Raw genomic sequence first — 23,689 nt, forward strand, 5'->3', positions numbered from 1 at the left:
GTTCAGTGGTAAAGAATCCCTGCTAATGCTGGAGACACGGGTTCAATCCCTGAGTCAGGAAGATCCCCTGGAGAAGGAAATGGCAACCCACTCCAGTATTCTTGCCTGGGAAATCCTATGGACAGAGGAGCCTGGTGGGGCTACTGTCCATGGGGTCACAAAAAATGTTGGATATGACTTAGCGACTAAACAACAGACAAGGGGGTGGCAGGATTTCTTTCGATTCATTTCAGTTCCAGAAGTAACGCATGAAGGAGTTGGTCAGAAAGTGTTCTCCCCGTCCTCAGGTGTCTCCTCTGAGACTGAATCTCAGCGCCTGTTCGGAGAGGCTTGAATCAGGATCTTGGAGTGGATGGAGTCTCTTCTGCTGACCCCAGTGAGCTCACACCCCGCTCACACTGTCCCCACATGAGCCACTGGGGGAGGGCCTCGGTTTGGAAACGGAGAGGCCCAGACCCCCGGCTGCAGCTCACAGAACCTGCTGGCAGCTGTGCTGGGACCAGACACCCCACGCCACCCCAGATCACCCCTTTGCCCCGAGCGGCCGCCACCACCGCCTGCCCCACTGAGCCTGTGGTCCGCCGGGGCTGAGACGCACCTCAGCCAGCCTGCCTGGGGCTGGCCGGGCTGGGCTTTCTGCAAGCTGAGTCTATAGGCCAGGGAGCTGGGCGGGTGAGCTCGGATTTTTGTAGCTGTCCCCAGACTCCTACCTCACGAGCCCTGGCCTATGGAGCCCTGGAGGTGGGAGGTGGCCGGGGAGGAGGCGAGCCCCCCGGAGAAACCGGTGGGTGGGAGTTGATAGGCTGTGGAGGGGAGAGGACTGGGCTAGGAGTCGGGCCGCCCAGGCCGCCCGGGACGCCTTACCTAAGCCAGGCCTCAGGCCTCTCGTGCCAAATGCGGCCAATCATCAAGATCGCCTGCTGGTTGGGGAGGGACACACAGATGATGTCTTTTCTTCCTTTCTTCTTCGAACTCCGGTGTAGCACATTTGCTAAGCATGCCTCCCAGTTCTTGGGACGAGATGGCCGTCAGTCCCTTCAAGCTCTGCAGGGCGTTTTGTTTCATTTTCCGCCTCCATCCTGGCTCCCCGCATCCATTCTACCCAATTCTCAAGGCACCCCCCCCCCCACACACACACTAATGTGGTTGATATCCATCCTTAGTCACGCATCTCATCGTCTCATGTCTTTTCTTCCTAGTGAAATATACACATATGGGAAGGTATGCACAGCATAGGTTCACAGCTCAATGGACTTTCCCTGTGGAGCCGTGTGTGAAACCAGCATCGAGATCCCCAGACGACTTTCCCAGAACTCCAGAAGCCCCTTCTAGTCACCTCCACCCGCTGTGGGTAGTCATTGTCCCACTCTCTAACAGCAAATGTTAATTTTGCCTGCTTCTGCACTTTATATAAACAGGGTCACACAATATGCCTTCTTTTGTGTCTGACTTCTTTCTCTGTGTGTGTGTGTGTGTGTGTGTGTGGTGTGTGTGTGTCTGGCTTCTTTTTTAAGCAATTTGTTCCTTTATTTTTGGCTGTGCTGGGTCTTTGTTGCTGTGCGGGATTTTCCCTAGTTGTGGTGAGCGGGGGCTCCTCTCAGATTACAATGCACAGGCTTCTTACTGTGCTGGCTTCTCTTGTGGCCAAGCTCAAGCACCATAGTTGTGGCCCACAGGCTTAGTTGGTCCTCGGCATGTAGTATTTTCCTGGATCAGACACCAAACCGGTGTGTCCTGCGTTGGCCGGTGGATCCTTTCTCTGCCACTGAGGCACCAGGGAAGCCCCAGTGCCTGACTTCTTTCTGTATTGAAACTGCAACACTGATCCAAGCTGCTGTGTGTATTAGCGTCTGTTCCTTTTCGCTATGCATGGACACCAAATACCACAATGTCTTTACCCATTTTATTGCTGAGGGGCATTGAGGCTGTTCCCAGCTTTTAGGTCTTCAGAATTGAGGCTGTGGTGAACATTCTAGAATACATGTCTTTTGGTGAACATATGTGCATATTTCAGTTGGGCATATACCCAGGAGTTCCTTGCTGAGTCAGGAAATGCTATGGGTAGTGCTTTAATTCCTGGTAGTCATATTCAGTCCTAGTTCTTATTCCATTTCTTACCTTTTTTTTTTTTTTTCTGTTTTAAAAATACTTTCTGTCTTGGTCCGTTTGGTTGCCATAACAGAATACCATAGGCTGAGTGACCTCTAAACAGGAGAAATCTCTCTCTCACGGTTCTAGATGCTGAGAAGTTCAAGTTGCTGGCAGCTTTGGTGTCTGATGAGGTCCTGATTCCTAGATGCTGGGTCCTTACAGGTGCTAATCTCATTCCTAAAGGGACCTAATCATCTCCCCAAGACCCTACCTCTAAATACCCTTACAGTGGGTTATTTCCACGCATGAATTTTGGAGGATGTAAATATTCAGTCTATAGCACTTTTTACTTTGAAAAAAAGATCTCACGTTTATAGAAAAGTTACAAATATGGTAAAGGAACATTTTTTCCCCTAAATTATTTGAGAATTGATTGTTGACCTATTGCCTAATCACCCCTTGATACTTTGATATATAGTTCCTACAAACAGGATATTTTCTGTGTAACCACAATCTAACCATCAAAATTAGGAAATTAACATTCTGCGTTGCTGCCAGGTCCTCAGACCCATTCAGGTTTCACCAGTTGTCCTAATAATATCCAGTAAAAGGATGCAGCTCAGAGCACATGCTGGATTTAGCTGCCATGTCTCTTTAGTCTCCTCTGGTCTAGAACGGCTCCTCAGTCTTTTCTTGAGTTTCATGACCTTGACTCTCTTGAGGTTGACTGGCCAGCTGTTTTGTAGCGTATCCGACACCTTGGGATTGTCCCTTGTTTCCCTGTGGTTAGATTCAGGTCGTGCATCTTCATACCATGCAGGTAAATCACAGTAGTGATACTGTGTTCTTTTCTTTGTCCCATTGTTGATGGTGTTTATTCTCTCCCCTTGCCCCCAGTTTTACTGAGAAATGATTGATGTATAGCATCATATAAGTTAAAGGTTTGATGCTTTTGAACTGTGGTGTTGGAGAAGACTCTTAAAGAGTCCCTTGGACTATAAGGAGATCCAACCAGTCCATCCTGAAGGAAATCAGCCCTGAATATTCATTGCAAGGACTGATGCTGAAGCTGAAGCTCCAATGCTTTGGCCACCTGATGTGAAGAGCTGACTTATTGGAAAAGACCCCAATGCTGGGAAAGACTGAAGGTGGGAGGAGAAGGGGACGACAGAGGATGAGATGGTTGGGTGGCATTACCAACTCGATGGACATGAGTTTGAGTAAGGTCTGGAAGTTGGTGACAGAGAGGGAAGCCTGGCGTGCTACAGTCCATGGGGTTGCAGAGTCAGACACACCTGAGCGACTGAACTGAAGTTAAAGGTGTACAACAGAATGATTTGATACATGCATATATTATAAAATGATCACCACAGTAAGTTTAGTTAACACCCCTCCCCTCACATGGTTATAACATTTTTTTTCCTTGTGGTGAGGATGGTGGTGCTTACTTCCATCACTTGAAGAGATTATCTGTCACAAGGAATGTCTGTGAAGTTACTTTTTTTCCCCTTTGCAATTGATAATTGTTTGAAGGGAGGTACTTTGAAACCATGTAACTATCCTGTTGCCCATCAAGCTTTCAATTACTAATTTATTTTTGTTACTTTCTTGCCCTTTTGACAGTTGCCACCATTCTTTAAGCACTTCCCTAGCCCTGTAGCAGGAGGTGTTCCGGTTCTAGCTAGCGCTTTTCCTGCTCCAGCCCTGGAATCAGCCATTTCTCCAAGGATCCTGGGCTCCTTTTCCTAGAGAACAGTAGAAGCCAATATCTTAGCAGGAAGTATGCTTATCGCTGCTGGAGTGTGTCTACTCCTAGGTTGTCTTAGGGCTGTGTGTCTATAAATACACACACACACACACATAACACGTATATTTTACATACTTATGTATGTAAATAGACATACATTTACATACATATTATCACTATTTCTGCACCTGTTTATCATCATCATCGGCCATCATCTAAGAGAAGACTATGAGTTTCCAACTGATAACTCTAGTTCCACTCTGGAACCACACCACTGATTCTGTTTGTCTCTCTTTCCAAATTGGGAACTCTCCTTTCAACAGGGAGGAAATTGGCTCCCATTACCCGCAGTATATCTCCCTATTTGACGGTCACCGATTTCCCATCTCTGCACACCGCCCTCCCCACCCCCGCAACGTGCCCCAGTGGGATGCCTCCTTACCCTACTCTGACCCCTGCCCTGCCACCTCTCTTGTGGATGATTTCAGTTCCACTCCCTCAGGGTCTTTATGCATTTTTCTTTTCAATTTTTGTTTAATCTGAATATATAACATATGCTCATTATTCAAAATTCCAAAAGATATGAAAGAGTTTGCAGTGAAGAGCTGGTCTTCCTTCCATTTCAGCCCTCACACTCTCGGTTCCCTTCCCCAGAGGTCACTGCAGTTCCCAGCAGTGTTTCTTGTTTCAGATGGTCTGTGTGAGCTGGAGTGTGCACAACGGCATTTACACCACACACCATATCTTACTGCTTGCCATGTGGTCTGTACTTTGCTTTCTTCATTCAACACTGTATCATATCAGTACTATAGAGCTGTCTCGATCTTTTTAATGATCACACAGTATTCTGTTGCATGGATGTACCATAATCATTTAACCTGTCCTCTTTTGATGGAGATTTAAGTTGTTTCCACCTTTCTCTAGCTCAGGTGATACTTCAGAGGACAACCATATCCAATCTGTTCCTGGAAGACAATGTTTTAGAGATGTCCCCATGCAGCTCTGGTCCCTTCATTATCTTTTACTCAGATGCATACCATTCTTGTGATGTGTCTGCTGCATTTTAATGTGCCCTCTCCCTTATGATGGACATTGATATGGCCTCCAAGTCCCCAAAGCCACAAACACTGTAATGATGTCATTGAATGTGTCTCTGTGCAGGTTGGACTGTCTGAATGCTGAGATGGAGTTTGGGGAGACTGATCAAGGGATTTTTTTTTTTTTTTTTTTTGCTGTAACTTTTGACTTTATTCAGGGGGGAGAGGAAAAAAATAAACTCAATACAATTGGGTTATTTCTCAAGTAATCTGGAGAGGGGCGAGTCTCTGGGGACCTAGGGAGGAAGGATGGGAACTAGTTTTCTCTGGAAACTAGTTTGAGCTGAGTTGGACTGTCCATGGTCCCCTGGCCACTGTCAGATTTTCCTCTCTTCCCTTTCTTCTTCTGACTCCCTGTGGGGCTCATGAGTCTGGTGGGTGTGGGTCACTGGGTGTTTGTCACTTAGATGTTTGACCTGGAATAAATGACCTCCCCCTTCTAAGCCTCAGTTTCCTCATCTGTGTGATGGGTCTCTCACATTCCTGACTGTTGTGTAGCATGAGGCTTGGTGGAAAGTAAGCCCTTGATAAACAAAAGGGTCCCCTTAAATTAGGGTCCCCAGATCTTTGTGGCATCAATCTCTACCTCGGGCTCAGTTCTGGGGACACAGCCCCTCAAGGCAGTGAGAGGGGGAGGACCAGGGAATCAGGGGTGTTGAACTGGGGTTGTTATGATGCCAAGAAGTGTTGTAACCAGACTTCCAATTCGGTAACGTTTGAAGCAAAAGTGCTAATCTAGATGGGGATGGGTATTCATTTCATTCATTCATCCATTCATTCATTTACGTTTCTTTTAACAGCTTGTGACTTCGGACAAGTGACTTAACTTTTCTGTGCCTCAGTTTTTTCTTCTGCAAAATGGGAATGGCAATAATAGTCCCTAGGCATGGTGGCATTAAATGAGATGATACGGGCAGAATGCTTATAGCAGTGCACATAGTACCTGTTCAATAAAGATCAATTATTATCACAATTGATTTTGCCAACAAACCATTTACTGAGAATCTGCTACATGTCAGGGTTGACTGTCTCTTTCTGCCAACAACTAGTGCCACCTGGAGCCTCAGAGTCTATAAAATCAGAGCCCAGAAATGATGACATGATCTCAGGGTGTAACCACCCCCACTTAGCAATCCACCTGATGTCCCGTAAGCCCCCACCACCCAGCTCTCCAGAGGCTGTGACAGCCTCCGACCTTCTCCAGCAGCACCGACCTGCACCCGTGGGCTGTTCAGATGCTAAGTTGTGTCCGACTCTTTGTGACCCCATGGACTGTAGCCCGCCAGGCTCCTCTCCACTGGATTCTCCAGGCAAGAATACTGGAGTGGGTTGCCATTCCCTTCTCCAGGGGATTTTCTGGACCCATGTCTTTTACAACTCCTGCATTGGCAGGCGGATTCTTTATCACTAGTGCCACCTGGGAAGCTTGAACCCTTGTGAACTCAGGGAAAATCAGACTCAGGCAGCAAACCTTCATTTGTACAGTGGGGACTCCTCTTTTTAAGCCCAGATGTTGCTGAAGGTCCAAACCACCCTTTCTTTGCCGTTGGTTGGGCCCTGGGAGAAAGCAGGCAGCCTGAGTTGGCCAGGGCTCCCTCAGTGCCTGCTGCTGTGAGTTGAGTGTGGACCAGGGTTTCTCAACCTTGGCACTATTGGCATGTGAGGCAGGATCATTCTTTGTTGTGGGGCACTGTCTGGGGTATTGCAGCATCCCTGGCCTCCACCCACTAGATGCCTAGTAGCATCCCTGCCCCCAGCTGTGACAACCAACAATGTCTCCAGACATTGCCAAGAGTCCCTTAGGGGGCAAAACCACCCAGGGTTAGGGCCCCTGGTGTGGAGGGAGCAGAGGCTGGCCTGAGTCCCCACTGGCTTGCTGTGTGACACTGGAGAAGTCCTGTGCATGCTCAGGGCCTTGGGTGCCATCCCTCAGGGCATCAGGCTGAACCAGCACAAAGGGGCCTCCAGTCTGGTCTGACTAGAATTCTGGGCTCCCGTGTACTCCCATCTCTCCGTGCATCTTGGCTGCAAGTTCGTGGAGGTAAGGTGAGGATTAGAGCCCAGGAGACAGGTCTGGGTGGGGATAGCCCTGTGTTTGTTCTTCTAGCCATGTCTGGCCCTCCCTCCAATGGCAAGAGATAATAATTACAAAATCAGGCCTTAGGTTGTGTCTCATTTAATCCTTTTAATACCTCTAGGAGGTGGGAACTTTTATTATCTTTATTTTCCAGCAATAGGTCAAATCAAGATTGTGTGCTGCTTAACAGGACACACAGGAAGAATACAGCATCACTTCTATTATCTCCCTGCAAAGATGCATAACCTGAATCTAACTAGGAGGGACTATCGAGCAAATCCAGAGTGAAGGACATATTACAAAAGAGCTAGCCTATCATCCTCAAAAGCAGGACGAGAACGTCCCAGAGAAGCTGAGGAACTATTGAAAGAGCCGCCATACAGCTGAGGGAAGCTAGGAATCATTCTGGACCAGAAAAAAGAACCATGAAGACTTTTTGAGGATGATTATAGCATATTGAATTGGTGTGTGGGTTTGACAGTAATGCTGCATTGATGCTGTGTCCTGAATCTGATAGTAGTACTGGGTGTGTAATGGGGGTGGGTGGGGAGGGGAGAGGGTTAGAAGATAGGGCTGGAGGGTTTAGAAATAAAAGAACATCATGTCTACAACTGGGTTTCCCTGGTAGCATAGTGGTAAAGAATCCTCCTGCCGATGCAGAAGACGCAGGAGACATGGGTTCCATCCCTGGGTCAGGAAGATCCCCTGGAGGAGGAAATGGCAACCCACTCCAGTATTCTTGCCTGGATAATCCCATGGACAAGGGGCCTGGAGGGCTACAGTCCAGGAGGTCACGACTTAGTGACCAAACAATAACGTCCACAACTGGCTCTCAAATAACTCAGGATAAGAGAGAAATATAAACAGAGGGGAAGTGACAAAGTAAGTGGGACAAAATATAAACAATCTGGGTAAAGGATGTTATAGCTTGACTGAAAATTCCCTGTAGCTCTTGTCATTTTTTATGAGTCGAAAGGTTACACCAAAATAAGTTTAAAAACAAATAAAAACAGCTGACCTTCAGTATACCCAAGAGAAATGAAAATACATGTCCACGAAAAGACCTGTAAGCATATTCCCAGCAGTTTTGCCTATAGGAGCCCCAAACTGGAAACAACTCAGATGTTTTTCAGCAAGTGAGAAGAGCAACACATTGTAATCCACCTATAAATGGAATGTTATTCAGCAATGGTATGGAGTGAGCTGTGGATTCGTGCACATTATGGATGAATCTTGAAAGAATCTTGTGGAGGGAAGCAAGGCAGACACAGAAGCCCATGTACTGTGTGTGATTCCTCTGATACGAAGTTCGAGAATTGGTCAGACAAACCTAGAAGGCAAAATATTGATTCCTTTTGTGGGCAGAGGTATTGTCTGAAAAGGGGCATGGAGCAGCCTTCCCGGCTGCTGCAAAAGTTCTATGTCTCAATCTGGGTGGTGGTCACATGCATTTATAGGTAAATAAATAGGCTCTGAGATAAAAATTCATGGACAAATATTTGTTGGGAGAAGTTCCTTTTCAGCACGTTATCCTATGTAAGTTAAACTCAAAGTAAAAGTAAAAGAATAAAAAGAGACATATATCAGACGTAGGAGAATGAGGTGGGCAGGGAGTGGAGAGTGGGGTTAAGGGGAATAAAAAATGAAACCAGAGAGGAGCCTTGCGTGGACAATGAGGACACCATTGTGAACTGAGGAGTCCGCTCAGATAACCTGGCCTTTTTGGTCCTTGAGGTTCAAAAGGAGAAACAACAACCAAGAAAATCCACACGAGCTCAGAGATGGAGACGACCTTGCCTGGTGGGTGTGGCAGAGGCAGGACTGGGGGGCCCAGGAGTGTGATCCTTACCCAGTGCTCTGGCCCGGACTCGGCGGGCTGGACAGCCCTGCTGGGCTCCCACAGGCTCCCCGGGGCCTGGCAGCGGGTGATGAAACCTCTGCCTGGCAGAGGCTGCTCCAGCCCAGAGCTCAGGCTCAGGGCTCCAAGTGCGGAGGGGAGGCAGTGGGACAGAGGGCAGCCCCGCCTGCGACTCCCAGGCCGGGCGCCTGGTTCTCCGGCCCGGGGCGGCCCTGCCGATCTCCGCCCGCGTCCCGCCGGCCTTTGCCTTCCTTCCTGAGCCAGCGTGTGGGCTCTGGTGCCAATCCCAGCTCTGTCCCCATCTGCCTATGTGACCCGGGCCAAGCGGCTCCCCACTTTGTGCCTCAGTTGCCACTTCCAGAGGCTGCCCATGAGAGCATCTAGCAGACTCGGGGAGCTCAGCGTGTGCAGGTCTCGATACAATGCCCGCCCGTCCCAAGCACCCGATCATAGTAGCCGCTGTTGTTGGTGTTGTTATTGCTACTTGCAGGAAGGAGGGAGTCCGTGTTGCCCTTAGCCCTAGCAACACCAGTGTGGTAAGGCAGCTGGCATGGGATGGAAAGTTCTGGAGAAAGGAGCTTGATTCAGACCGCTTTGAAGATTACTCAGAAAACTCACTTATTTCCCACTCTGAGGTTTTTTCTAAAAATTTATTCTTAATCGGAGGATAATTGCTTTACCGTGCTGTGTTGGTTTCTGCCATATAACAATGTCAACCAGTCAAAAATACACATACATCCCCTCCCTTCCACCCCCCTCTCATCCTGCCTCCATCCCACCCCCCTAGGTCATCACTGTGCTGGGCTTAATTGCTCATTGTGTCTGACTCTCTGCGAACCCATGGACTGCAGCCCGCCAGGGGATTTTCCGGGCAAGAATACTGGAGTGGGTTGCCATGCCCTCCTCCAGGGGTTCTTCCCCACCCAGGAATTGAACCCAGGTCTCTCACTGCAAGCAGATTCTTTACCATCTGAGCCAGCATGGAAGCCCAAGAATACTGGAGTGGGTAGCCTATCCCTTCTCCAACGGATCTTCCCGACCCAGGAATCAAACTGGGGTCGCCTGCAATTGCAGGCGGATTCTTTACCAGCTGAGCTACTGGGGAGCACTGTTATATAGTAACTTCCCAGCAGCTCTAGTTTATATATGGTAATATATATATATATATATATATATATATATTTCAATGCTACCCTCTCAGTTCGTCCCACCCTCTGCTTCCCCTGATGTGCTCACACGTCTGTTCTCTGTGTCAGCGTCTCTATTCCTGCCCTGCAAATAGGTTCATCAGTACCATTTTTCTAGATTCCTTATATATGTGTTAATATGCAATATTCGTTTTTATCTTTCTGACTTACTTCACTCTGTACAAGTGGATGAATCACTCTGAGTTTTGAGAAGCTCTAAGCGAAGGTGAGACCAGCGCGGGCTTCCCCAGCCTGCATCCCAGTTTCACGCTCTGCTGTTGTGTCCTGAGATTCTCGGTGGTTTCAGAACCCGAGTCTCCTCATTTTCATGGAGCCGGGCTCGTGGCGTCCAGGGAGGTCACTGAGCACTTTCACCTGAGTTTCTCCTTAGACGTTCAGGAACATTCTTTGAGTGTAGGTGGCACCATCACTAACCTTGCTGACCTCAGTTTTCCTCACTTGGGAAGTAGGAAGAAGTACTTTGTGCAAGGCTACAGGGAGACAGGAGAGGAACTCCGTCTTCTGCTTCCCGGCTGCCATCAGTGGCTGAGCTAAGGTGAAACTCAGGAAGATTAGGGCTTGTAGGGCTAGCCATGTGCCCCTGGAGCACAGAGCAGGTGCTTAATAGATACAAGTTGCTCATTGATGCCCTGAGTGACCTCTTTGCCTTTTTAAACTGAGATTTCAAATGATGCTAGTAAGACACACATTCATCCTCTTAAGACATGAAAACATTTCTGATGAGGCTCACCTGCCCCAGGGCTGATCCCTTCCTCACCCTCCTTGGAGGGTTTTATGATTTTGGGGTGCAAACTTCCAGACCTTGGTCTATGCATTACTTCAATCTGTGTGCCAATGTGGGCTTCCCTGGCAGTCCACTGGTTAATAGTCTGTGCTTCCACTGCAGGGGGTGTGGGTTCTATCCCTGGTTGGGGAACTAAGATCCTGCATGCTGTGTGGCATGGCCGAAAAAAAAAAAAAAAAAGTGTGTGCCAATGTGCCTTTTATTCCATGGACAGAGGAGCCTGGTAGGTTGCCATCCATGGGGTCGCAAAGAGTCGGACACAGCTGAGCGACTAACACTTTCACTTTTTGGGCTTCCGTGGTGGCTCAGATGGTAAGGAATCTGCCTGTAATGCAGGAGACCCAGGTCTGATCCCCGACGCACTCTAGTATTCTTGCCTGGAGAAGTCCATGGACAGAGGAGCCTGGCAGGCTATAGTCCATGGGATCAAAAAAAGTCAGATGCCTGAGTGACTAACACACAGACAGAGCACTCATAGGGCTTCCCTGGTGGCCCAGATGGCAAGGAATCCGCCTGCAATGCAGGAGACTTGGGTTTGATCCCTGGGTTGGGAAGACCCCTTGGAAATGGGCATGGCTACCCACTCAAGTATTCTTGTCTGGAAGAGTCCATGGACAGAGGAGCCTGGTGGGTTATAGTCCATGGGGTCGCAAAGAGTCAGACACATTTGAGCAACTTACACTTTCACAAAGTGTCTTTTCCTTCCTTTCTTTTCTCCTGTTATACTTTTTAAAAGGTAAATCTTTTATGGAAGTATGACCTGGGTTCAAAAGTGATGGTACATTTTCACCAGCCTCATCCACCCAAAGCCCACTCCGTGGGCATGCCTCCTAGTGGCTTCCCACCTCCTCCCCATTTTCTAGCTTGTCTCTCCTGCTGAGTCCCCGTGTATTAGTCATTAATCCCGTCTGTAAGTGGAGCATCCACGATCCTCCATGACAGCCACACACTTGGTGCCCAATAAGTAAATGGCTGGTAGATGAACTCACGGAAACAAAGGGAAAAACAAACAACAGCAAAACCCAGTTCTGGTCACTGAGGGCCCCATCGAGGCGGCTTTTGGTTAACTGGCATCTGTTGTGAAAGTACAGACCATCTGGTAACGGAGCGCAGCGTCTTCCAGAGAATTGCCTGTCACGGGGTCCTTGGAGGAGCTGACGGGATGGCGTTGGATGGGGGTGGGGGGCCTGGGGGGCCCAAGTCTCTGGGATCAGCTGAACCTCAGGGCTCCCGTGTTCTTCGGAGGCCCCACCACTGGGAAGTCTTGGGCCCAGAGCCTCTGATGCCGCTTTCCACGTTTCCCCGTTGTTCTCTGCTGTGTCTGTGACCCCGTGTCCGGCCCACAGAAGACTCCCGAGGATGTGTTCCAGGAATGAGCACAACCTGGGCTAAGCCCCCGAATACAGCAGAAAACAAGACAGTCCCAGACTGTGCCTTCATGGTGTTTGCAGCCTCATGCTGGGAGATGCAGCCCGTCAGATGGTGAGCGCTGTGAAGAAACATGAAGAGCCTGCAGCCTGCCAGGCTCCTCTGTCCATGGGATTCTCCAGGCAAGAACACTGGAGTGGGCTGCCATGCCCTCCTCCAGGGGATCTTTCCAACCCAGGGATCAAACCCAGGTCTCCCACATTGCCTGAGCCACTGGGGAAGTCCACAGAAGAGGAAGGAGAGGGAATTCTCAGCTGGCCCAGGGTTTGAGACTCCATGCTTTCACTGCCAAGGGCCTGGGTTTCATCCCTGGTCAAGGAACTAAGATCCTGAAAGCCTTGCAATGTGGCCAAAATAATTTTTTAAAAAGAAAAAAAAAACCACTTTGATTAAAAAAGGAGAGAAGGGATGCTGGTGTGAGTGTGTGCCCTTGTGTGTGTGATGTTGCGTTTAACTGCAGAGGTCAGGAAGGCCTCAGTGAGAGAGGCTGTATTTAAGCGAAGGCCTGAAGGAGGAGGGAGAGTGGGACAGGGACCAGTATGTTGCAAAGGCCCTGTGGTGGGGTCAGGCCTCCCCTGTGGGGGAGCAGCAGGGAGGCTGCTTGGGGGCTGCTGGGAGTGAGGGGAGAAGCAGGAGAGGTTCTAGAAGGCGGTGCGTGGATGCGGTCATGGAGAGGTGGCATTCTGAGCAGAGGGGGATATGATTCGATTTCTCCCCCCAGGGTTACAGGTGGTGGCAGCCTGGGAGAGGAGAGACTGGAACAAAAGGACAGTGGAAAGTGCTGAGTCCAGGGCCTGGTACACACAGTAGGCACTCGATAAATAGCATCATGGTATTGTGGAAGTGATGAGGAGGCTTCGAATGAAGTGACCTGCAAGTTTAATGGAGTCCTTGCAGGTTGGGTGAGGCCCGAGGGGGCCCCTTATGGAAGGCTTGGTGCCCTCTGATGAACTGGGTAGGGGGGAGGCAGGGGAAGACTCCCTTGCAGGAGTGGCTGGTGAGTGGGAGGAGGGGCCAGGCGGGGGCTGGCAGGGAGCTGGGAGCTGGTGGGGGTGCTTGCAGAGTGCTGTGACTGGGTGCACGCGCGGGACTGGTTCTCCTGCGGGAGAGGCAGGAAGCAGACCGTGTCCCCTGAAGCGCCTTGTGGCTCCCCAGGGCCTCTTCTGTATGGCTTCCTGGGAGTCTGATTCCTGGCCTGTGGTCTTTGCTCTGTGGCTCCTGCCCCAGGCCTCCCAGGCCTCTCAGGATCCCTCTCCTGCACACCTCGTAGCTGGGTCTCCCATCAGTTCTGTCCTCCCTGGCCAGCACGTCCTTGCTCACAGCTACGCCTCAGCCCTGCTCATCTCCCACCCTCCCTCCTCTTTGGAGGGCCACTCCTCCAGCTCCCAGCTCACTGTTCCTCTGTCTCTAACTCTCGGCCCATGCTGCTGCCTCGTCAACAAATGCCTTTCCCTCCCCTCTCCCCCAGGTTCCTGCCTACTCCTGACCTAACCCTCACTGGAGAGGGTCCTCACCCAAAGAGGCCTTCCCTCGCCCTCCACGTGCTCGCTTCCACCCTCTGCATGGTCTTCACAGCCAGGACCCCGTTCAGGGTCTGCATGTGTGTGATTCTCTATCTGTGCTCACTCTCTCCCTTAGGCGCTGAGATCCTGGGGCAGGAACCGGTCTGTCTCGTGGATCCTGGGCCCCCAGCGCTTAGAATGGCACCTGGCACTTGGTAGTGCTCCGAATCCTGCATGGAGGTTGGGGGTGGGTGGTTGGATGAGGGTCTGTGGACAGGGAGCTAGATGGATAGATGAATGGATGGATTTGGATGGGTAGGGTGGGCTGCGTGATGACATGAAGAGTGAACAGGAGGGGGAGGAGGGATGGGCTGGTAGGCAGATCCCTGGGTGGGTGGCTGGATCAGTGCTGGCTAACTGACAGGAGATGGACCGGGGTGTGTAGCATGCAACAGAAAACCTGGGGCCTGACAGTTAGGAGACCTTGGTTCAAGTTCAGCCTGGCCGCACATCAACACCAGGCCCTGTGGAATCTCAGCCTTGTCCAGTTGCCTCTCTTTGCCTCTGTTTCCCCATTTATTGATTTTTCAGCTTCATTATTGCTTACGTTTCACTGTGCAGAGTCCTTTTTACCACCCCTGCCAATGTTTCCAGAGCCCCACATGAATGGAACAAAAGGGAGCCTCTGAGATGGAGGGCAGGGTGTACCCCTGGGCCCTGCGAGCTGGAAGCATGGCTGGAAAACACAGCTGGACCGTCCACGATTTTGCCACAGCCTCTCAGCTCGACGAGTCCCTCTTCTCTGGGAGGTGTTTGCTAAACACGCAGATTCTAGGGTCCTTCACCCAAGCTCCCACTTCGGGTGCTTTGGAGCATCCAGAAGTCTGCAACTGTGATGATTTCTGAGCCTATCCCTGGGTTTTACAGTCACCGCCACCTTCCTAGACAATTGGCTCCTACGGGTCAGCAGCCCAGCGAGTGGGTGAACCTGTGTGGATACACATGTGTGTGTTGGGAGGATGCGGTTCACTGTGACATTTTCTATATATTTACATGTATATATATATAGAAAAAGGACTAGAAACAACCAGGATGCCCATTAGTGGGGCTGGGCAAGTTCGCTGGGGCTGGTCTACTCCCTGGAGGACACGGCAGGCGTTAGAAATAAGGAAGAAGGCTTTGATAAGACAAGATCTCCAAGATACGGCTAAGGGAAAAAGCAGGTGCAGAACAGTTCCTATTGTTCCACCACTTGTGTTAAAACATTTGTAAAAGAAGAGACATATGGATGTGCCTGGATGATTCTGGAAGGACACACAAGAAACTGGGACCAGGGTGACCTCTGGGGAAGGAGACCCAGGGGTCAGGAGCAAGAAGGGGACCTTTGTTTATATCTGCACCCCTTCCTGGGTCCTGGGTTCAAAGTCTGACCCTATTCAGCTGTGTGGTCCTAAGCCCTGTCTGAGTCTCAGTTTCCCCCACATGCTCATAGGGTGGTAAGTTTCCAGCCCTAGCCTGGGCTGGCTGGAGGGCCCAGGCGAGCTGGTCCTGCCTCCCCTTCTGTTTTCCAGGACGCTCCTCTCCAGGCCCCACTTGGCCTAAGGAGGGTAGGTCCCTGGGGAGGGGGCGGCCCCATGCAGGGTGGAGCTGAGCTGGAAAAACCGGCAGGGTTGGAGCAGTCAGCGCGCAGACACGGTCTTCACTCGTCTGCCTGGGGCCTCTCAGCGTCACTCACTCCCACCCTGTGCCCCCGAGGGGCTGGGACCCGAAGGGCGTCCCTCAACCTGGGGCTTCGGGCTGGAGACCAGCGGGGAAGGGGAGAGTGCCTGGGCTTTAAGCTGGGGCTAGAGGGCAAGGAGATGGGGAGAGACAGAGAGGGAGAGGGCGGAGAGCAGGAGAGACACAGTGGGGATCTCGGGGCAGGAGTGGGGGTGGCCAGGAGCCTGGGGCTGCCCAAGGTAGAGGGTGCTTGGAGGCGGGAGGGTGTGGGCACGGGGTGGAGCTGCTGCAGGCATCGCCAGCAGGGCTGTTTCCACACCTCAGGGTTGCAGTTGCAGGTCTGTGTGTTCCTAGGAACCAGCTCTGGGGGCCCCCTTCTCTTGCCCCTCCAGCCTTCCCTTGGGACCTTGTACCTGGAGGCTGCCTCTCCACGGGGCCCTCTCAGAGCAGAGCTGGGGAGGCCTGAGGTGAAACTGGGCTAATTAGTGCTCGAACCTGAGATTGAGATAATCGCTGCCTGGAATGTTCCCTGGGAGGTCCAGGTGGGGGCAGGCAGGCAGGGGCCATGGGTCCCTGGGATTGGCTCCATTGGGCCTCTGCCTGCAGGCTGCCAGAGCCCTGAATATTGGACTGAGGAGGGCCCCGGAGGCCTGGAGCCTCAGATCTGAGAACCTGAAGTTGCTCAGGCCCCTCCAGGCCATCCTGCAGATCTGATGCCCTGCACTCCTGGTCTGAGCACATCTAAGCCCTGCCTACAGCCTTCCGTGGCTCCCAGTGGCCCATAAACTAAAATCGCAGCCCCTCACCTTGGCCTAGAGGTGCCTGTTGATGTGTTTCTGGTCCTGCCTCATCACCCTGACCCTCCCTTTCTACGCTTTTACCCCACATAGTCCACACTGGGCCCACCACAGGACCTTTGCATATGCTCCCGGGATTCTCTTCCTCATCCTCTCCCCAGAGCTCTGTCCTATGTACGCTTCAGCCCTCAGCTCAAAGTCACCTCACTGGGAGGCCTCTCCTGCACCTCTCCTTCCTTTTCTTCTTCTTCTTCTTCTTTTTTTTTTTTTTTTTTTTTAACTCTTTTGGCCAAGCCACACAGTGTGTGGCATCTTAGTTCCCTGAAACCAGGGATTGAACCCATGCCCCCTGCATTGGAAGCTTGGAGTCTTAACTACCAGAACACCAGGGGAGCCCCTCTTCTTCCTTCCTTTTAGTGGGCCTCCAGCTCTGATGCCTGTTTTCCTCCACGCAAGTGTCAGCTTTCTGAGGACAGGCACCCGCTCTGCCTGGTCACCACTGTGTCCCGCCGTGAGCCAGCCAGTGACCGTCAAGAAGTGGCCTGGACATTTTCTGCTGTGTGGATTCCTCCTAGGAAGGGATCTGAGAGGAACCCCTGGGTCTCCCTGCACCATCCCTGCCCCTCCTGCAGTCCCAGCCTCAGCAGATCCTGCCTCTGAGTCTTCACAGCTGTGGGCGGCTCTGGCTGTGATGTTGTAATCAATCACTGGCCAGAATCCGGTCCTGATTATCTCTGGGCTGTGCCTGGCCTGCCTGACATTGAGGGGGCTGGGACCACAGGCCACTGTATCAGGGGCCCCAGCTATCCCACTGGGCCTCTGGCCGCAGATAACAGCACAGGCCCCGGTGGCCTCACCTCAGCTGTAGGCACCTGCACCAAGGACATGCTAGGTGGCCTCGGGCAAGTCCCTGCCCTCCGCTGGGCTGCCAAGTCACGGGGGGTGGGGTCCTGCCCTGTAGAAGAGTGAGGGGCGTGGGGGAAATGGGGTCTATGGCTGGGAGACCTTGGATGTGATAGCAGTGACTTCTCAAGGAGAGTGGAATAGGAAAGGGGGGACACATGACGAGATTCCCATGTGTCCCCCATGGGGGCGGGGAGGGTCCAGGGTGACTGACAGCCCAAAGGAGCCCTGGATGCCCAAGGTTTACAGTGTCCTGAGTCCCACTGATGTGGGGGCAGAAAGTGTTGGCAAGTGAGGGTCTGAGCTATTTCTTGGGCGTTGATCCCACGATGGCCTCAGTTTCCTCCTTGTGAAGCAGGGACTGTAGAGTTCCCACTTCACAGGGATGTGCTTACACGGGATACTGTCTGTGAAGTGCTCGGAACCATGCCTGACGGTGGGAAGCAATCGATAAGGACCGTTACTACCACCTTCTGAAGTCTTGCCTTTTCCGGCCCCCCTGCTCAGGGTTTCCCATCCCAGCACCGTTCAGGTCTGGACGATTGCTCTCCTGCTCCAGGCCTCATCCCTACATCTCCTCTCCACGTGCTGCCCGATGGAGCCTCAGGAAATGTAGGCAGGATCTCCGTACAGCAACTTTGCTCAACAGTCTCCCGTGGTTCCCACTGCCCTCAGAATAAGGATTAACCTCCTCATCACGACCCGAAGGTGCTGCTTGACGTTCCCCCCAGGCTCCTGCCATGCTCCCTCTCATGCTCACTGCTAGAGTGTTTTCCTCCCCGTTCCCCCCACCCCGCCTCCGCTGGCCTCATCTCTGTGGATCTCCCCTTGCAGCCATCATTATGGCCATATGGTTACACTTGCTCAGTCGATGGAGGTCTGTTCCCTACTCCAGAATGCAAGGCAGGAACCGTGTCAATTCTGTTTCCCTCTCTATCCCCAGTGCCCATCACGGGGCTTGGCACACACTAGGTGTAACATAAAGATTTGTCGAATGAGTGAAAGAAAAATGGTTGGTGAGTTGGAGGCTGGGGTGGGCTGGGCGTCACTGAGGGCTCATGTTCTTCCCACCTCGTGGGTTTGTCCTCTCTTCTCAGCCCAGTTCCTGATAGCTCCATGATGGCTGCCAAATCTCCTGCCATCTCTTGTGGCTATGGTCAAGGCAGGCAAAGGCCTTCACGTGTCCTCTGAAGAATGAAGAAACTGTTCCCAGAAGTCCCCTGGCAGAATTCCGCATCTCACTGGCCACAGATACACTCCACATCTAATCTCAGCCAATCACTGCAAGGGGAGAGAGAGGGCCACGTTTGGTTTGGGCCAATCAGCATTCGCCCCACAGGGCACTGTGGGCAGAGTCTGCCCTTGCCTTATAAGAGAGAATCCAGCTGGGGCCTGGTCTGGGCCCGGAGCTGTGGAGCCTGAACTGGGGGCATTTTGAGCATCACTGAGGCTGTGGGCCCCCCACCCTGCCTTCCCTCTCTAGGGAACCCTTGGGTGGTGGCTGTGAGCGGAACCGTATGGTTGGGTGACGGTGTCAGGCAAATTAGGTGGCCAGACGCCTTCACCTCAGTAAATACTGATAGAGCCAGGAGTGGAGCGGAGGTGGGCAGGCCCAAAGGGAATGTAGGGGAAGAGGGAGCCTGGGTCAGAGATCCTGAGGAAGGGCCAGAGAGAAACGACGGAGAGGTGGAGACACTGAGGGAGAGACAGAGACATGGGGGAGAGACAGAGAGACAGGGGAGAGACAGAGACATGGGGAGAGACAGAGAGATGGGGGAGAGACAGAGAGATGGGGGAGAGACAGAGAGACAGAGACATGGGGAGAGACAGAGAGATGGGGAGAGATAGAGACATGGGGAGAGACAGAGAGATGGGGGAGAGACAGAGAGACAGAGACATGGGGAGAGACAGAGAGATGGGGAGAGATAGAGACATGGGGAGAGACAGAGAGACAGGGGAGAGACAGAGACACTGAGGGAAGAGAAAGGCAGGGAGATACAGAAGGAGACAAACAGAGAGAGACTTCGCAGGAAAGCTTCTGCATCTGCGCCTCAGCAGGCAGAGGCCCTGTCATGGTGGAGCAGCATCTCTGCCCCCTTCTGCTTGGACTGCTGTCCTGGGCAAGTCATGTGCCAGCCTGAGCCTTGGTGTCCTCCTCTGCTGATGGGGTAAACGACCCCTTTCCATAGGACTGCTTGGCAGGCCCAGCATACCGGGATTATCATTGCCTCAGTGGCCTCCTTTGGCCTGTAAATGGCTGGAATGGTTGGGAATTGTTGCCCCAGGGGACAGGGGGGATGTGCCCAGGGTCACAGCAGGAGGGCAGGAGGGATTTGGCCATGATCCTAAAGCCTGTGCCCTGTCAGTGCCCTGCAGGGCTGAATGGAGCAGGAAGGAGGGGCATCCCAGCTGCTGGGCACCCTGAGGGGTGGTGCTGGCTGCGGCAGCAATCCTGGTGATAATGCCAATGGCCCCTGTGTTCTCAGGGCAGCCCAAGTACTGGACACCAACCCTCTGAGGGCGATGCTGCTTGATTCTATTCATTTTGTGCTTCCTAGTGTACAGATGAGGAAACAGCCTCAGAGACCCGCAGTGGCTTCCCAAGACAGCTTCGGTTTGGACTCAGACAGGCCTGGGTCTGAGTCCCTGCTCCTCACAGGCTGGCTGACCTGGGACTCCTCTCTTTCAGCCTCAGTTTCCCCATTTGTAAAACAGGAAAACAGCAGTTTAAAAAATTTAAAAGACATGAGGATTAAATGAGATGATGTAGAGAAAGCATCTAAGCACGGGTCCTGGTACACAGTCAATGTTCAATAAAGGTTAAATGGTAGGTTGGGTAATAGTTTTAAAGTAATTTGAAAACAATCCCTTTAATTGCTCTCCTTTTTACAGAGGAAGAGCTGAGGTCCAGAGAGGGGGGAAGTGACTTGCCCAAGGTCCCCGGCCAAGTGGACAAGCTGAGATTGGAATCTCGTGACCCAGAGGCCAGAGCTCTCTGCCAGCCCTTCATGGCGCCATGATGGCTCAGCCCTGGATGGCCTGCTGGAGCGTCAGTCCCTGTGGGTCAAGGAGATGCCCGTGGCTTGGTCCCATGTCCCTCTGGCCTGGCATTAGCCATATCACCCGTTGGGATGGTTGCAAAATCCCACTCGCTTTAGCAGTCGATAAAGAGTGCCCATTGCAAAACTCAGTGGCAAAATTATTAACTGTTGTGTCACCCTGTGGCCAGGCCCTGGGCACCCCCTTCCTGCCTGGAGGCCTGGGTGGGGCCAAGTGCTCACTCTCTCCCTCCATGCCCTGACCCCGCAGAGGCTGGGGTGGGCTAGGGGCCAGCAGGGGGCTTTCAGGGATTGGGCAGAGGGCAGACCTGGGCACTGGGCCCACCCACAGCTCTCCACGTTCAGGAAATGACAGTCCCACCCTTCCGGGTGCTCAGGCTCAAACCCTGGGGTCTCTCAATTCATTTCTTGTCCCGCATCCAATGCGTGGTAGGAGATTCTCTCAGTCCTACCCTTGAAATACACAGACCCAGCCAGGCTGCCCTTCACTTCCACACCTGGATTCAAAGCACCTCCCTGCCGATCTCACCATTCTCCACACAGCCCAAAGGATCCTGCTAAACCCAGGTGGATCCTAAGTCAGATCTTGCCCTTCTGCTTAGGACCCCCCGTGGCTCACGTCCAGAACAAAAGCCAAAGTCTTCCCAAGGCCCACAGGGCCCTGCTTCGTCTGGCCCCATCACCTTTCTGACCTCCTCATCACCACTCTCTCTTCCTAACTCACTTTTCTCCAGTCCAATTGCCTCCTTGCGATCTCTCCAACACACCAGGTGTGATCTAACCCCAGGGCTTTGCACTTGCTGTTCCAAGTGTCTGGAATGCTCTTCCCCCAGCTGTGTCACATAGCTGGGTCCCACGTGGCATTCAGATCTCATCTCAATGTCACTGCCTCCAGGACGCCTTCCCTGGCTACCCTGCTGAAGTGTCACCTCCAGTATCACCCTCAGCCCTTCTTTCTTCCTGACTCGCTATCATATTATATATTTGTTTATTTGTTTAATATGTGTCTCCTTCCTCAGGGCAGGGACTGTTGTCTGTTCTGTTCACGGTTCTTCTCTGATGCTCAGCCCAGGCCTGGCCCATAGCGCGTGTGTGCGTGCATGCTCAGTCATGTCTGACTTTTTGTGACCCCCATGGACTGTAGCCCACCAGGTTCTTCTGTCCATGTCTCCTCTTGTCCTCCTTCTCCAGGCAAGAATACCAGGGTGGGTTGCCATTTCCTCCTCCAGGGCATCTTCCCAATTCAGGGATTGAACTTGCTTCTCCTGCATCTCCTGCATTGGCAGGCAGACTGTCTCCCACTGAGCCACTTGGGAAGCTCCTGGCACATCATAGGTGCTCCACAAAGTTTTGCTGAATCAGAGCATGGGTGTGCAAGAAGGGCCATGTCGGCCTAGATTATGCCTCAGTGAACCTCACCAGGGCCAGTGAACATGCTTTGCCCTCTTCAGCTTGTATTTGGAGACGCTTCCCTGGCCAGCCTGTCAGATGGTCCCTCGACTGCCCTCTCCCCAGCTCCCTGACAGCGCTCACCGTGAACTTGACTTGTTTTGTTTGTGTCTGTCTACCCTCAGCCCTCCTCCCCCCAGCCTCGGAGCTCTGTGAGAACAGATCCATGGCTGCCTTGGTTCTCCCGCTGCCCATCAGTGCCCAGCAAGGAGTCTGGCACCCTGCGGGATGTGTCAGGGCCTGGCTAATCCAGATTTGTGTTACAAACCCCATGGGCAGAGCCCACTGGCCAGGAAGGAGTTAAGCGGAGACATGGTGCCCGGACCTGCAAAGTCAGGAAGAGAAGGGGGCCCGCTGGGGCCTTAATTATAACACGTCCCATAATGACACGGTATTATAAACGGCACACAAACTGTACTAATCTGATATTATATCTGGGCTTTTTACAATAGATACAATCAACCGACTGTAGTTTGCTAACTCATTCTCGACCTATCTCCACGCTCCACCTAGATTATTATCGGCTTCCTTAATTAAGTGGAAGGCAGAGCTCTGCAGGCAATGCCCACAGCCCCAGCTTCAACGAGTCTAGCCCAGCCCTCCCATAAGCAGGGATAATAGCTGCTCCCACACGGGGCGAGGCTTCCACCGCCTCCTCCATCCCAAACCCCTGTCGCAGGCTTGGGCGGGACAGGCCTGTTCAAGGCCTCCTGAACCATGAGCGCCAACCACCTAGGGCTCAAACTGGGGGCCCATGGGCCTGCTCGGCCTCCAGGCGCGTTGGGTTTGGCCTGTGCAGTGCTTTTGCTGAAAGCCAAAACAAGTTGCCAACCCTGAAAATTAAGGATATTGCACAGAAACATCCAGACTTCTGGCTTCCCTTGAGAAACGAGAAGATCCAGGAATCCCGGGTTCGTAAGTGCTGTGTGTTGGAGCCGAGGCATGGATGCCGCCAAGGGCCCTATGTGGCCGCGGCTGCCCCTGACCTGTTTCACTTTTGTGTCCCTGCATGACTCTTGTGGCAGCTGAGTTTGCAACCCCAGCTGTAGGGTTAGAGGTCAGTTACCCGTTTGCGAGATGGGACACTGAGGCTCAGAAGGAGCGAGTGACTTAACTAATATTGCACCGTGAGCCCAGAACTCAGGTCACAACCCTTTACTAAGTCTTTACTGAGCGCCTAGTGTATGCCAGGCCCAGGGACACATACTGCGAGAGTGTGACAGATACCATCCCGCCATCTAGAGGTAACAGTCTTCCGCTCTCCACGGCCATAATGTCGTCTTTATTGCCGCGTGACGTATCTGTTGGAGACAGGTTCTTTCTTGTTCCCTTGAAGTAGCTGCAAGTAGCTTTTTCGTAGCTGCTGGACTCCATCTTGGGACAGGAAGTGGAAGCAGCCATCTTGGAAGGAAACCGTTGGAAGCGTTCCCAGGACAAGGCCGCCCCTACTTCCCAATCTGGGCTCTCAGAGAGCAGAGGGGGTGACAGGGTCGGCTGACAGGCGTGGAGGGTGGGAGTGAGGGTGCTGGGTGGGGAAGTGGGCAGAGAAGGCACAGGAGTATCAGCTAGACAGAATCGGAGGACTTGTCCATCCCGACTGAACCGAAGGTGAATCCATCAGGCGTCTCCCACTCCCTTTCTTTTTTTTTTTTTTCCCCACTCCCTTTCAAAAGACAAAAAGTGGACGGACAAGTCACCGGGACACCCAGGTTACCCCATGTGCCAGTCCAGGAAAAAGGCGTTTGCTCAGCCAGCTTGCGAGACATCGCTCCTCCCACCCCAGCGCCACAGTGCCCGCCCTGGTCAGGAGGAGAAACTGCAGCCGGGAACGTCTCTCCGCAGCCCCTCAGTCCTGGACCCGGCTCGGGTCTCACGGAGCCCAGGGCCATGGAGGCTATAGCAGACCTGCGGGCCTCCCAGGAGCCACATGTGACGAGCACTCAGCTGCCCGCTCGCTCTGTGGAGTGGCT

At 52.4% G+C, this 23,689-nt stretch overlaps 1 long non-coding RNA gene across 1 annotated transcript; it reads left to right on the forward strand.

The window, feature by feature from the left end:
- The first annotated feature begins 15,679 nt into the window (after positions 1–15,679).
- On the forward strand, positions 15,680–20,401 carry LOC122448878. The gene is made up of 3 exons (XR_006271802.1): positions 15,680–15,750; positions 17,595–17,823; positions 20,106–20,401. It is a non-coding gene; the product is annotated as an uncharacterized LOC122448878 (long non-coding RNA).
- The last annotated feature ends 3,288 nt before the right edge of the window (positions 20,402–23,689 follow it).

Source organism: Cervus canadensis, chromosome 10 (genome assembly GCF_019320065.1).
Source record: "Cervus canadensis isolate Bull #8, Minnesota chromosome 10, ASM1932006v1, whole genome shotgun sequence".
NCBI classification, from domain to species: domain Eukaryota; kingdom Metazoa; phylum Chordata; class Mammalia; order Artiodactyla; family Cervidae; genus Cervus; species Cervus canadensis.